Source organism: Schistocerca cancellata, chromosome 5 (genome assembly GCF_023864275.1).
Source record: "Schistocerca cancellata isolate TAMUIC-IGC-003103 chromosome 5, iqSchCanc2.1, whole genome shotgun sequence".
Taxonomy (NCBI): Eukaryota; Metazoa; Arthropoda; class Insecta; order Orthoptera; family Acrididae; genus Schistocerca; species Schistocerca cancellata.
This window is the reverse complement of record NC_064630.1, coordinates 488,246,380-488,260,276: the sequence shown is the minus strand read 5'-3', so window position 1 is coordinate 488,260,276 and position 13,897 is coordinate 488,246,380. Positions and strand designations below refer to the sequence as shown.

Sequence of the window (13,897 nt, the reverse complement as noted above, 5' to 3'; positions counted from 1 at the left end):
AAATCAGAGTAGGAATCATTCAATTTAAAACCGCAATAAGGGGATCACATTGTAATCATGAAAAACAAAACCGTCCCGTAACACAACCTTCTCTGCACTTCAGTGTTGGCGCAAAACATGGTAACAGGTAAGGTTTCCGGAAGTAGCAACTTCTATCGGATTGGCACAGGTTGCAGCGTGATTCGTCACTTCAGATCTCTCGTTTCCCGTCATCCACCCTCCAGTGACTCCGTGTTTACCGCACTTCAAGCGTCGCTTAGCTACAGAAACGTATGGCTTATAAGAAACTGCTCGATCATTGTACCGAATTCCTTTTAAATCCATCGTTCATTGTGCTAACTGCACTGCTGGTAGCATGTTGGAATTCACGAATGATTCCATCGCATGATTTCATGCGGTTTTCTACAACCACCCTCTGTAGTACATTAAATGTATTCGCAACTGCGAATAATGACAACTATCAGCTGTAGAACGGAATGGTGAGAGTGAAAATTCGTGCGGACCTGGACTCTAACTCTGATTTCCCGCTTATCGCGAGCAGTCGCCTTACCATTTGGCTATCCGTGCACAACTCACGGCCAGACCCAAACTTCCATAGGCCTGTCCAAAGAAAGTTTGCATCGTAATCAAAATAACGCAGGCACTGCAACATTGTATTTCTCAGCCGACACCGGGCAAGCGACTTTCAAGTACAATGTCTCACCTTCACGGGAATATGCATAATACATGTACGAGTCCAGGTCGTGGATGCGTCGTTGACGACATATGGAAGTTTCTGTCTGGCCGTGAGTCGTGCACGGGTAGCCAAGTGGCCGTGTCCTAAGGACGCTAGGGAAGCCGATCTTGCTTTCAGTTCCCCGACGTGGGCGGATGACCACGACGACGACGGAACCATGCAAGTTACGCCAACAGGGCCCACGGCATTGGCGCCGGCTCTCTAGAACGGCCTGCAGGTGAGGTTTGGGGGGCTGCGGAGGTGTCAATACAGTCAGAAGCGTCATAGGTAATTCCAGTCTTAATGAATAACTTAACACCTGCGGTTCGTCAACAAGCTTATCGTATCGCCACGCTTAACTTCAACACGATACGAACGGCAGTGAAGATCCAGTTGCTGCGTGAGATGCTTCGTTCTTCGGATGTTGACATTGCCCTGTTGCAAGAAGTATATATAGCGGCCCTCCCCGTTTTCTACGGTTATGTGACATATGTGTCACCGGCGGACCGGAATGGCAGCGGTACGGCAATACTAGTGCGCGACGGAATTGCCATCGAAGAAGTGACTTACCTTCCGTCAGGAAGGGGGTTGGCGATCACAGCACTGGGCACGCGCATCATTAACATTTACGCTCCATCAGGAACTGACCAACGCCGCGAACGATCGCTGTTCTACTCGGAGGATATCGCCCCCCTCTTTATCAGCAGCTTCGAGCAATATATCTTCGGCGGCGATTTTAACTGTGTGCTCCAGCCCAAAGACCAAGTCCCACATTTCTCGACTTGTCAAGAACTTCGGCTCCTGGTTCGAGACCTGCTTCTCACCGACACGTGGGAGACAGTGCACGGTGACCGTCCCGGTCCGACATACCTTACTAGTCACTCAGCCAGTCGCCTCGACCGCATTTATGTCTCACGAGCTCTAGCACCGGGAGTATTGGACGCCGAACGTTGGCCGCTTCTCCGACCATAGCGCTTTCATATGCACACTCACTCTACAACAGCAGCGGATATGGCGCAGCCGAGGACCCTGGAAGCTGAATGTGGCACATCTTCAAGCCCCGGAATGCCGTCAGATTATCGCCAACACATGGCTGGATTGCGAACGTCGTCTTCCCCGATACCCATCGACTCTAGCATGGTGGGTGGACTGTGCAAAACCAGCTTTTCGGCGTGTGATAACTCAATTCGGAAAAGATACCGCAGCTTGGCATCGTCACACATTGGACTTTTATTACACGATGCTTCGCGAACTCGACAGCCAACCACCATCTCCAAACCGACAAATGGAAAGCCGCCGAATTAAAGGTAAAATATTGTCTCTTACGAGGAAACGTTTGGAGGGGGTCGTAGTGCGATCGCGACGTCAAGACCGAGTGGAAGGAGAAAACCCGTCTATGCATCACATCGTGCTCGACAGCCGCCGACGCCGACAGCAGCTGATCACGGACCTCGTATTGCCAGGTGGCAGGGTCGTAACGACTCAGGCGGCGGTTACAGAAGTCTTCGAAGATCACTATCGCCGGTTTTACGACGAGGTGAATACAGAGGACGAGGAAGCGGACGATCACGACATACTGCAGCATGTGTCGCACACCCTCGACAATGCAGCAGCGGCGACGCTTTTAGGTGGAATTACACGAGACGACATCGAGGACGCGCTTAACAAGGGAGCACTCAACAAATCTCCCGGGCCAGACGGACTGCCGCTCGAGTTTTATCGTACTTTCCGCGATCTCATGATGCCCCGATGGATCATTATGTACCAAGAACTGATAACCCCTGGTTCCCACGTGCCACCTGCATTCGTGGAAGGTCTCCTTATACCGATACACAAGCCTTCCAGAGGTCGGACGGTCGAGGACTACAGGCCCATTACAATGCTTAACTCGGACTATAAAATCTTCGCCCGATTACTCGCCAGCCGCATAAAGAAGGTTCTGCCCCTGCTCCTCTCAATGGAACAAACGACTCAGGGTGGAGTGATCAACATGCAAACGGCAACCAGTGAATGCAGGGATTTAATAGCCATCGCCACATCCTGTCGCCTTCGAGCTGCTCTGATCTCCATTGATTTCGACAACGCCTTCGACAGAGTTCACCACAAGTTCCTTCTGTCCGTAATGGCCCGCATGGGCTACCCGCCTGACTTTATCGACATCTTTCAGCACCTTTTCCGTGGAGCTGCATCCCGTGTACTGGTGAATGGACGGATTGCGGGTCCCTTTCCGATCCGACGGTCAGTTCGCCAAGGATGCCCACTCTCCATGATTCTTTACGCGATCGCACTCGAACCACTTGTCGGAGGGTTGAAAAACAGGCTCTCGGGCATTTCATTGAGGGATCATACCTTTCAGTGCAGAATATATGCTGATGACCTTCTATTACTTGTCCGATCTGATGACGAGGTACGCTCGGTGATACAATGGGTCAATCGCTATGGTTTGGCAGCGGGCAGCCGCATGAATGTGGCCAAGTCGGCAGCGATGCCCATTGGGAGAGGTCTACAGGAGGACGCTTTAGCCCCACTCCCACTAGTTAACAAGATCCGGTTCTTGGGCATAACATTTACACAGGATGTGCGCCGCACGGCTGCCATGAACTATGCACGATTACTACAGGCAATACGCACAGAAGTTCGCCGGAACTTACTTCGACGGATGGACCTCCTACAGCGTGTGGAATACCTCAACCTTCACGTGGCGACTAAGATGATCCACATGGCCCAGGTCCTACCGATATCGACAGCGATGGCACACAGACTGCAAGCAGCGTTTGGGTATTACCTTACCGCCGGACACCTATTCAAAGTCCGCTACGAAACACTCACCCTCCCTCCGCTTGATGGCGGACTGGGACATATAAATGTACGAGCGAGGGCTACAGCATTATACTTGTGCACAATGATGAAATTGAGGACCCACCAAGATGCTTCCCTTACGGGTCGTCTGTTAGAGGAATTGCTGCCGGCGTCTCTTATGCCACCTGTCACGGTTGCACACATTACACCCTCACTCTCGCACCTCTCGGCATTTATTCTTGAGTATAGTTACGTGCACCCAGATCTTCCCAACACTCGCACTCCCAAGGCGAGAGACTTTTACAGACTGCTGCTAAGGTCCACCCCTCGCAATGTGATTGAGAGGAAGAGCCCTACGACCCTATGGCCTGCAGTGTGGAGAGCGGTCCAGAAGTCGTTCCTCCCCACGCGGGTACGAGCCGCGTGGTACCAGGTGGTGAACGGGAAGGTTGTAACACGACAAAGGCTGCACGCTATTGGGATGGCGGATTCCCCCCTTTGTCCACATTGCCACCTCGTGGATACTGACGAACACCGTTTAACATGTGGATCGGCGTTAGAGGTATGGCTGCTAGTGCAGAAGATCCTCGCCTGCTACCTACGTATCGCGCCTCGCACAATTGAGCCACGGCTCCTCCTTTGTCCAGAGGATACTTATTTCCCACCTGCGAAGACTCATGCTCTCACATGGTTTAAAGGCATGTCCATATACTACCTCTTTCAAAATGATGAGAAGATGGTGCTTGATTACTGGCAATTTCTCCAGAACAGTCATAGCACACTTGAGTGTACACCCCGATACCGACAACTATTTGCGAACTATTTGCGCAGTGTCTTCGATAACCCCCCTCACAGTTGGGGAGTACCGGGCAGAGGATGATCGCCTTCATGGGGCTCCACACGCTGAGAATTGCTGTACCAATTTGGAACATGGAATCTGTATGCAGATGGGCCATGCACATGGAATGGCGTGCGGGATTTGGTTACATTTTTCTTTCTTTATTATCTATCATCACACTATTGGTTTCAAATTCTATTTCATAGTTTAGAAGGAACTCTTGTTCTGTTGTTGATATGGATGTCCATTCTAATTTTGTTTGTCGTAACTGAAAGACGCCTTTTTCCATCATTTACAATTTTAAAAAAAATTTAAAACAAATAAAAAAATAAAAAAATAAAAAAAATAAATAAAAAAACGGCCAAGGTAACTGGCTACGACTTGGAGAACCCGGGTTCGAATCTCCAAGAAACCTAGCGGATGTTGTTCCTTTCGTTTGTATTTTTCCATATATCAATTAATAGGTTCAAAGAAAAAAAAAAATGGTCAGCGTGACAGACTGTCAATCCTAAGGGCCCGGGTTCGATTAAAAAAAAAAAAAGTGGTTAAAGGCGCAAAAAAAAAAAAAAAGAAGTTGGTAGAGCACTTGCCTGCGAAAGGCAAAGGTCCCGAGTTCGAGTCTCGGTCGTTAAAAAAAAAAAAAAAAAAAAGTGGTAAGGCGACTGCTCACGATAAGCGGGAAATTCGGGTTCGAGTCCCGGTCTGGCACAAACTTTCACTGTTATCATTCCGTTCTAGAGCTGATGGTTGTCATTATTCGCAACTGCGAATGCATTTAATGTATTGCATAACGGCTGTAGTCGCCACAGTGCCTGTTCCTTTTGACATGCATGCGTGTATAAAAGAATTTTGCATCGTAATCAAAACAATACAGGCACTGCAACACCGAAACCCTCTGTAATAGTCTGACAGTACATGAGGTCTGTCCGCTGGTAGTTAGGTTTGGTTGTGGTTGCTCTTTCGCATTTTCATCACCAACAGCAGCTTTACAGAGGATGAAATGTCCCTGTTGTATTTCTTACTCAGGTGGGATCCAATGAGTAGCCTATGTTGTAAGTCACTGAGCTTTCCTGACTTTGAAACATTCTGCCGTTACTGGATCCCTACTGATAACACAACTCTAAAGGGAGTCCAGCGCGTTAACCATTGCACCATTCTCAACGTACCTCTAATGGAGCAGATGGGTAACATTTCTGTCCATAGCAAGTGCCTCAGATCAGACATATAGAATATCGCCTGGGAAAACAAAGGGGGAGCCAATTTATTGACTATGCTTCGAACCATCTGTTGTACCTTGTTACAGTGCTCGTTTAAAATGCCCCGGAGTGCACGCTGGGAGGTGAGAATTGCCCTACGAGATTTTTTGTAAAAGCTCATTTAAATTTTTCGTGAGTGCTTGATCATCCAACGCAGTTCTTTATTCCAGCACTTCGCCACTACACTGTCTAATTAAAAGTACCCGGACACCATTAGTTAATGTGGAACTGACCACTAGATGTCACGAGAGACGGACTCGCAACTATAAAAGGAGACAAGGAGTATGTTGTTATCAGTAGAGAAGCCGTAAAAGCAGAATGCGACTTGTCATTGGGTGTCATCTCAGTAAAAATCCACTACGGACATGTCAATCCTCTCAAACCTCTTCATAAGCCACACATTTCTGTAGTCAACGCTAAGCGACTGTTGATGTGATGTAAAGATTTTCGCTTTCCTGTCATTATAATTTAGATTTTTCGTAATCAGACGAATGACGAGATGGTTCCTTAGAAAGATCACTACCGATCCTACTCCATCCGTCTTCCACTCGAGCGTCTCCAACGAGCTCTCAGTGGGCGAGATGTTAAACTCTAATCTTCCCTCCTTCCTTCCAACGCGAGAACCGCTCTTGGTACAGTCCAGAAAATGTACTCAGGAGGGAAGCTTTTTCGGGACATTCAGAACACCATTTTATTTCTACAACAGCAAAGAAATTGTGTCTCATTACGCTGCTTACAGGCACTCGTTGGAACCAGAGGCAACAAGGACGCACCGCAGCAGATATAACTGTAGCAGCAAAATAGCATTCCTTCCGAGGGAGTGATCTAACTGATGAGATATGGAGCCGTTAGATGGGGAATGGAATGTCTGACGGTGTGTGAAAATACAGGGTCTTTATAAATGAATGGTGCGATTTTAAAAATTAATAATAAATCGATTTATCGCATTATATGGGCAAATATAACAGCAGAAGCAGCGCCTACTGTCCAAGGTTTTGCTGTACTATTCCCTACTCGGTCAACGGACTCGCCGTAGTGGTAACACCGGTTCCCGTCAGATCACCGAAGTTAAGCGCTGTCGGGCTGGGCTAGCACTTGGATGGGTGACCAACCGGTCTGCCGAGTGCTGTTGGCAAGCGGGGTGCACTCAGCCCTTGTGAGGCAAACTGAGGAGCTGCTTGATTGAGAAGTAGGGCTCCGGTCTCTGAAACCGACATACGGCCGGGAGAGCGGTGGGGTGACCACATACCCTTCATATCCGCATCCGTTGATGCCTGTGGGCTGAGGATGACACGGCGGCCGGTCGATACCGTTGGGCCTTCATGGCCTGTTCGGGCGGAGTTTAGTTTTATATCCACTATTCGCTTGTCATGTTCACTGCACAGGCGTGGCGTCTGTCTCCAACATGGCGTCGTTACAGGAAAAGTCTTTCTGTGTGCTCCGTTTTGAGTTGTGCGGATCTGTGGTTACAGTGCAGTGTGCGTTTCATGCACGGTTTACAAAAGTCCCATCACACAGCACTAACATGAGTCGATGGTACCGACGGTTCGTGAAACCCGGATGCCTTTGTAAGGGAAGAGTCCTGGTCGACCTCGTGTGTCTGATGCAGATGTCAAAAGACCGCGGTAGGCACCTCATCGAAGTCCTCGCAATTCAGTAAAGCAAGCGGGGCATTGTTCATGCCAAGGATTAGCGTGCGTTGGCGGCTATGTTTTAAACCATACGCAGTGAGATTAGTGCAGGCCCTTACACTAGCAGACAAAATGAAAGGGTGTGACTTTTATGAAGAGCTACAAGTACAATTAAAAAATGGAGGACGCTGTTTTTTTTAGAAAGACTGATCTTCTGCGATGAAGCCACTTCCCATGTTCGTGGCAAGGTGAACTCGCACAATGTCCGTATCTGGAGAAGCGAGAAACATAGAGCATCAGCGTGACGCTCCAAAATGAATGTTTTCTGTGTGGTGTCGCACTAGAAAGCGCACGGCTGTTTTCTTCAGGTAACAAACGGTGACGGATGACTCCATTCGAGACATGTTGGAAACCTGGTTGTTGCCGCAGCTGAAGACCAGTTAGGATTATTACATTTCGCTAATGGGTGGTGCTCCACAAATTTTTACAGGAACTCATACGAGCTTCTCAATCTGTTTCTTCGCCAACTCTTGATTGGAGGTGCTGTAGACAACCTTATCCCGTGTCCACCTCTTCGCCGGATTTAGCACCCAGCGACTTCTTTCAGTGGTGGTTCGTGAAAGACCGAGTTTATATATCGCCAATGCCCCTGTCCGTTGAGGAAGTGTGTGATCGGATAAAACATCCATTGCAGACCATCACGAAGGGCGTGCAGCACCGATTGTGGCAATAATTTGATTACGGTACAGATATGTGTTGTGTGGCCAGCGGTGCGCACACTGGAGGATTTTGAATAATGCGTCATAAACTTGGACAGTTGATTATGCCGTAAGGTTTGCCCATATAAAGCAGTAAATCGATTTATTGCCTCACCATTCATTTATAAACCCTCTGTACTTCGGATTAAACCAACCACTCTTCTACGGCGGACCTCTACGAAACGAGTTAAATAATACGATGTAATTCTACCTCGGCTGCGTATAGGACACTGCCCTCAGCCCTTGGCATCCTTGCATGGTGCACCGTTTTTGACGATATTGTAGCAGTTTGTGGTACTGAATCGGAATATCGTCCCTGTGTTGATAAAAGCTGATCAATGGAATTTCTCAGAAATATGCCGCTAGATAAGGGTATTCTCGACACAAAAAAACAAGCTGCTCCAACAAAAAGAAACATGTACGCAAAGTTTTACAGTGAGGTATATAATGTTTTTCTTCGTAGCTATCAGATTTGGAGCAAGTGTGTTGAATATTTTAGAGAATTTTTCCTTTTTATGATTTTATATTTTCTATAATAAATTCATTGTTTACATGTAAGTGATTTCATTTATTGAATTGTTGTTATTGGTAATACAATGACACTAATGGCATTGAATGCAGACAACAATTGCAGTAAAAACAACTATAACGTCCACGGTTGGTTTTGTTAAAATATGCTGAATTCTAAATGAACCCAAGGATACGTAGATACTGTCAAGCTGCTATCATTGAGGCCACATAAGCATTTTGAACGACAAATTGTTGTAGTATGTAGTGAAAAGCGGTAAGCCCGAAAAAATTATATGCTTGACAATATAGCTACGAAGCGTTCAAATTGTATGTACTATTTTCACATAATTTTGATTGGCTTTTTCTTCTTATTATTATTAATAATAATAACAAGAAAAATAAAATATCAGATAAACTGTTATCTATACTGTTTGCCTTTCTTATCAGTCGAGATTTCCTTACGCTAAAATGTTTACTTTTGACTGTGTTATGTTGTTTGCCACAGACATATTTAAAATTACCTACTTGTTTATTAAAATTTAGGCTTTTAATGGCGTAAATGTACATGCTGGAGAATTTAGGTAGTTTCAGGGACCAGTCACGAGACGTGGTCACTTTCCCTGTTACAGAAGATCGGAGACCATCGTTATCTAAACACACCGTAAGTTTAGCAGTCTTGGTCATACTTTAATTCATCTGAACATGTTTCGGTTTTGTAGCCATCGTAAGAGAGGACGCGTAGTCGTCATCTGGCAATATTCGGCTACATGTCTTCTGTGTCGCTGTTTTTTTAGGACCTGATGATAGCAGCGATGTCGAAACTCGACATCTGTTCAGGAAAGTGTTTCGGTCGCTCGATGTTTTCTGTTGCTTAACAACGTATTGAACGTTGTTCGTGAAGAAAGTTTATTATCTCGAGTAGGGTCGTGAAATACCGCAACTAAATCCCACAATAAACTACTAAAAAGTGTGATCTTTAGAGTTCCTTATATCTGGTAATACAAATTCACGCTCTTCGTCAAAAAAATAAAAAATAAGCGTAAATTATCTACATGTAGATCCAACAAAGAAGTCCCAGCGCAGCCCTCAGTAAATATATTATTGCTTTAGAGACCGGGAACAGCACCAGAGTAATTCAAATGGCGCGTTAAGCCCGGAAACCATATCAGTGAGCCCCGCGTGTGCCTTCCGGCCCCAGATTAAATCTTCAACAATGCAATTACAATGTTTGCTGGTGCAGGTGTTTATACAAGAGAGCTACGCATTCGTTAATGCCGAGCGCCACTCGCTATTTGGTTTTCAATACATTATTGACATTTCTAATCCGGGATTCTGTTCGGACCATAAATACGACATTTAAGTTGATTGTTCCGACAGATGAGATAAACTTCGTTCATATCTCGGGCGATACGTTCGAGTTTGCGCTCGATATCCATTGACCTGTTAACAACGGAAAGCCTCTCGAATGCTGTTTGCAGCGCACTGGATTTCCCACAAACATGCCGAATCCAGGGCAGACAATATTCGAAACTTCTCGTCCTTTTACAAAATAAATTAACTGTAGCACTGCTGTGTTTCTATTAAGCTTTTAACGTCTTGAATACACAGAAACTAGAACACATGCAAATAAAAAAGTAATTCTTTTCTAATAAATTCTTTTATCTACCTGTGTCTGGGAATTTATAGCTTTCTAACTTTTTCTCAGTGCGCCAGGATGTGTTTTAGAATCGAAAGGCACATACGTGTTCCCTTGGATAAATGCATATTCTCTCTGTTTGGTACAATGTGAAAGAGGTATTAATCGATAATACCCGCCGCGTGGTAGCAACAAATACAAAATATCAGCGAATTTCATTTAAAAAACACGAAAATTATAAATTCTCTGCTAATAATTAAAAACAAAATTCTTTAAAAAAGGTAGTTTTATGAGGACAAGTTAGCCACAACATTTAATTTGATGGAGTATGAGCGTTTTATGCATTTTCAAACTTTATTATGGAAGAACGATTATAGCTGAGGCATAACAGTCAGACAGATTGAGCATTACTACGTATCAAATCAGGATTGTAGCCACTCCCCGATGCTATTCAATCTGTATATTGAGGAAGCGGTAAAGGAAACAAAAGAAAAGTTCGGAGTTGGTATTAAAATCCATGGAGAAGAAAAAAAAACTTTGAGGTTCACCGATGACAATGTAATTCTGTCAGAGACAGCAAAGGACTTGGAAGAGCTGTTGAAGGGAATGGTCAGTGTCTTGAAAAGAGGGTATAAGATGAACATCAACAAAAGCGAAACGAGGATAATGGAATGTAGTCAAATTAAGTCGGGTGATGCTGAGGGAATTAGATTAGGAAATGAGACAAAGTAGTAAAGGAGTTTTGCCATTTGGGGAGCAAAATAACTGATGATCGTCGAAGTAGAGAGGATATAAAATGGAGGATTGGAGGAGAGAGAAAAGCAAGGGATGGAGAGATGTTGAAATGATTACCGTTTCGTTTATAGACATAGTGAAAGTGATTAAGAGAGAATGAAGCTTAAGCAGGAAACTGTAAGCGTCTTTTGATTAAAACTGTCGAACTACTGACCAGCATAAATAAAGTACGAACAGATCAATAGCAGGCATCTTTAAACAACTGGTTTGCATTGTTTGGTCTGTCACAGTCTCGAGAAATACTTTGCTGTCAGATATGCAGGTATCAGGCGTCAAGAATCATTACATTTAATAAAGCTACCAAAATGTCTGCTGTCTCTTAGGTATGCTCCAACGCTTGCTTTTAAGTCATAACAGCTTGAAAAGTCGTTGCGGGTAGTGCACAGCTCTCCTCAGCACCGAAAGGCATACGTTTTAAATTCTGATCTAAACATATTCCTGCCATATTTTATTCATATTGACTATAGAAATGCTTTAAAAATATCTTGTTTTCTAATGTTTCATTGACAGTAGTACTGATTGTTGCCTCCACAATTTCAGATTATTTTGTTCTTTCCAAGTTTCTCACGTTTATGTAAACGTGTAGTATTTCCGTTTTGACGTATAAAGGTATGGTTTTGAATTGTTTATCTGGAATTGTTTATCTGATACCAAATCTTCAGAAATGAATTTATAAAGAGATTAGATACGGGAACTGCTCCACCCACCACAGTAATGCCTGTACTGTACATTCTTTTCTTAAGATATTTTTAAATTTTCTTCTAACTCATTTCCAAATTCCCTAATTTAGGAGTATCAATCCATTTGTTTCTTTTGGTAACTTTTAAGACATTCATTTTTATATATTGAAAAAACTCTCATGTTTCTTTTAAAAAACGCGCGATTCGTCGTATTATAAGAGTGTCAGGTGACAGACTATGTTACAATGGACTTTCAATTTTCTTTTCATGTTAGACTTCTTGTGCTCCTGTAAATTTACCTGCTTGTAGATCAGTTTATCGTACTAAACATGTCCACGTTATTTTGACAGCTTCTGCCATATGGAAGGTAAATGAGTAAACAGATCACTGAATATGAACTAGAATTCTAAATAAGAGCTTGCGATGTGTCTGAAACGTAAAGATCACAGCCAGTGTGCATTGTTGGTTCTGACTCACAGCAGAGACGCTTGTTTGGAATGACAAGGAAGACTGGGAACCATACAGATGAATCACGGAAGGAACAGTAGTTGACTGACTATGTCTGTAATAAAAATTAAATGGGGGCGGAGGAGGGGGGGGGGGGCGGTCGATGGGTCATACAGCCAAAGAACTGGATGGTAACTGGACGAAGAAAATTCTTTGATGCATTCCAAAAGATGCACTGTTTTATGGCATTAGAAAACGTGTAACAGTAACATGGATGCGCAGCACAGCGGAGATCACAAAGCCGGGAAATTGTAATACTGGTATCAAGTGACTGCCGCTACTGGTGAGGATGGTGTTGTTTTCACGAGTCACAACGAAGGTTATTAAAATTTTCTAATATTATGTTATTAAAATCAATTGTAGTAAATAGTATGCATGCCTGCGAATCCTTCGTTTTAGTCCTTTTTATTTCGTAGTAATTTCAGATACTACCGTATTTTAATTATCGGGGTGAGGTTACCAGTCTGTTGACGTGGCTCAGATACTAAAGTCCTATATTAGTAACGAGAATATATATGCACTTAGCTTTATCAGCATAAATACTAAATGATGTATGCATTTTTCTCGCCTCACACTCATATTGCTGCTATTATATCTGTTCATTTTCCGTCAACGTCGATCACTATTGCCGTGGTTTCGAAATGCTTTTATCTACCAACTAAATTATTCGTCCCAGTACATTCTATAACGTATCGCTAATAACAATGGCAAACGTTAGACGCTTTAAATTGTGTTTGCTTTTCAACAAGTCGATGAAAAACTAACGTTACATCGAGGGATAGATAACCTACTTAGAAAATTCATTTATAATTGCATTAGTACGAATTCCGGCATGTTTTTGCTGTACTTGTCGGAATAATGGCACAGAGTTTGAAAAGCCTCAAGGGAGCCTATACGTCTCGAGTAGTTACCCTCATTTTTTTCAGTTTCATGTGCGTCGATATTACTTCGGTACTTTATAGTTTAATACAACAGTTAATCATTCTTTTGCAGTGGGTCTTAGAAGCAATACAGTAGATACGACAATTTATCCTTTCTCCTATTTTACATTAGCGAAATAATGATGAAATACCTCGCTTGTATACCATATAACGATCTTGCTTCCCATTAGTTTCTTACTTATTACATAATGAATAATTTGTAACTTTCTTTTAGAGTGCTACTCTAATTTTTATTTCTGTTAGTTTTTAAACGTTTTCTCCTAATGAAGCGATATTACTACAACCCATCATGGTGAAGTACTTTCAGCTAATTTTTTAAAACTCAAAATTCGTGTCATCTAGATCTGCATACTCTACCTACGCTGCATACTGATCAAGAGAGTGCATTGGTCATTTTCGGATTTTTGTACCTCTTTCTACCTCCTTAGTACCATTTGTTTCTTGTAAGACACATGAGAGATGACACTCCTTATGTTACAATGTTAATAATAAGTTTCGTCTTATTCCCTTAATGAATGATTTAGGTTTTCCGTGATTTCCCAAACTCGCTCCAGGCAAATGCCGGGATGGTTCCTTTGAAAGGGCACGGCCGGCTTCCTTCCCCATCCCTCCCTAATCCGATGAGACCGATGACCTCGCTGTCTGGTCTCCTCCCCCAAACAACCCCAACCCAACCCCTTAATGAATGGAGTTCAAATATTCAAATACACCACTGACCATTAAAATTGCTACACCAAGAAGAAATGCAGATGATAAACGGGTATTCATTGGACAAATATATTGTACTAGAACTGACATGTGATTACATTTCACGCAATTTGGGTGCACAGA

General features: G+C 43.8%; 1 protein-coding gene and 1 pseudogene across 1 annotated transcript in view; one reads left to right on the top strand and one right to left on the bottom strand.

Moving 5' to 3' along the window:
* The window catches only part of LOC126188618 (opioid-binding protein/cell adhesion molecule homolog), a 342,397-nt gene that overhangs the window by 144,681 nt on the left and 183,819 nt on the right, over positions 1 to 13,897 (bottom strand). The window lies entirely within an intron of this gene.
* LOC126189164 (5S ribosomal RNA) lies at positions 6,626 to 6,743 on the top strand (annotated as a pseudogene).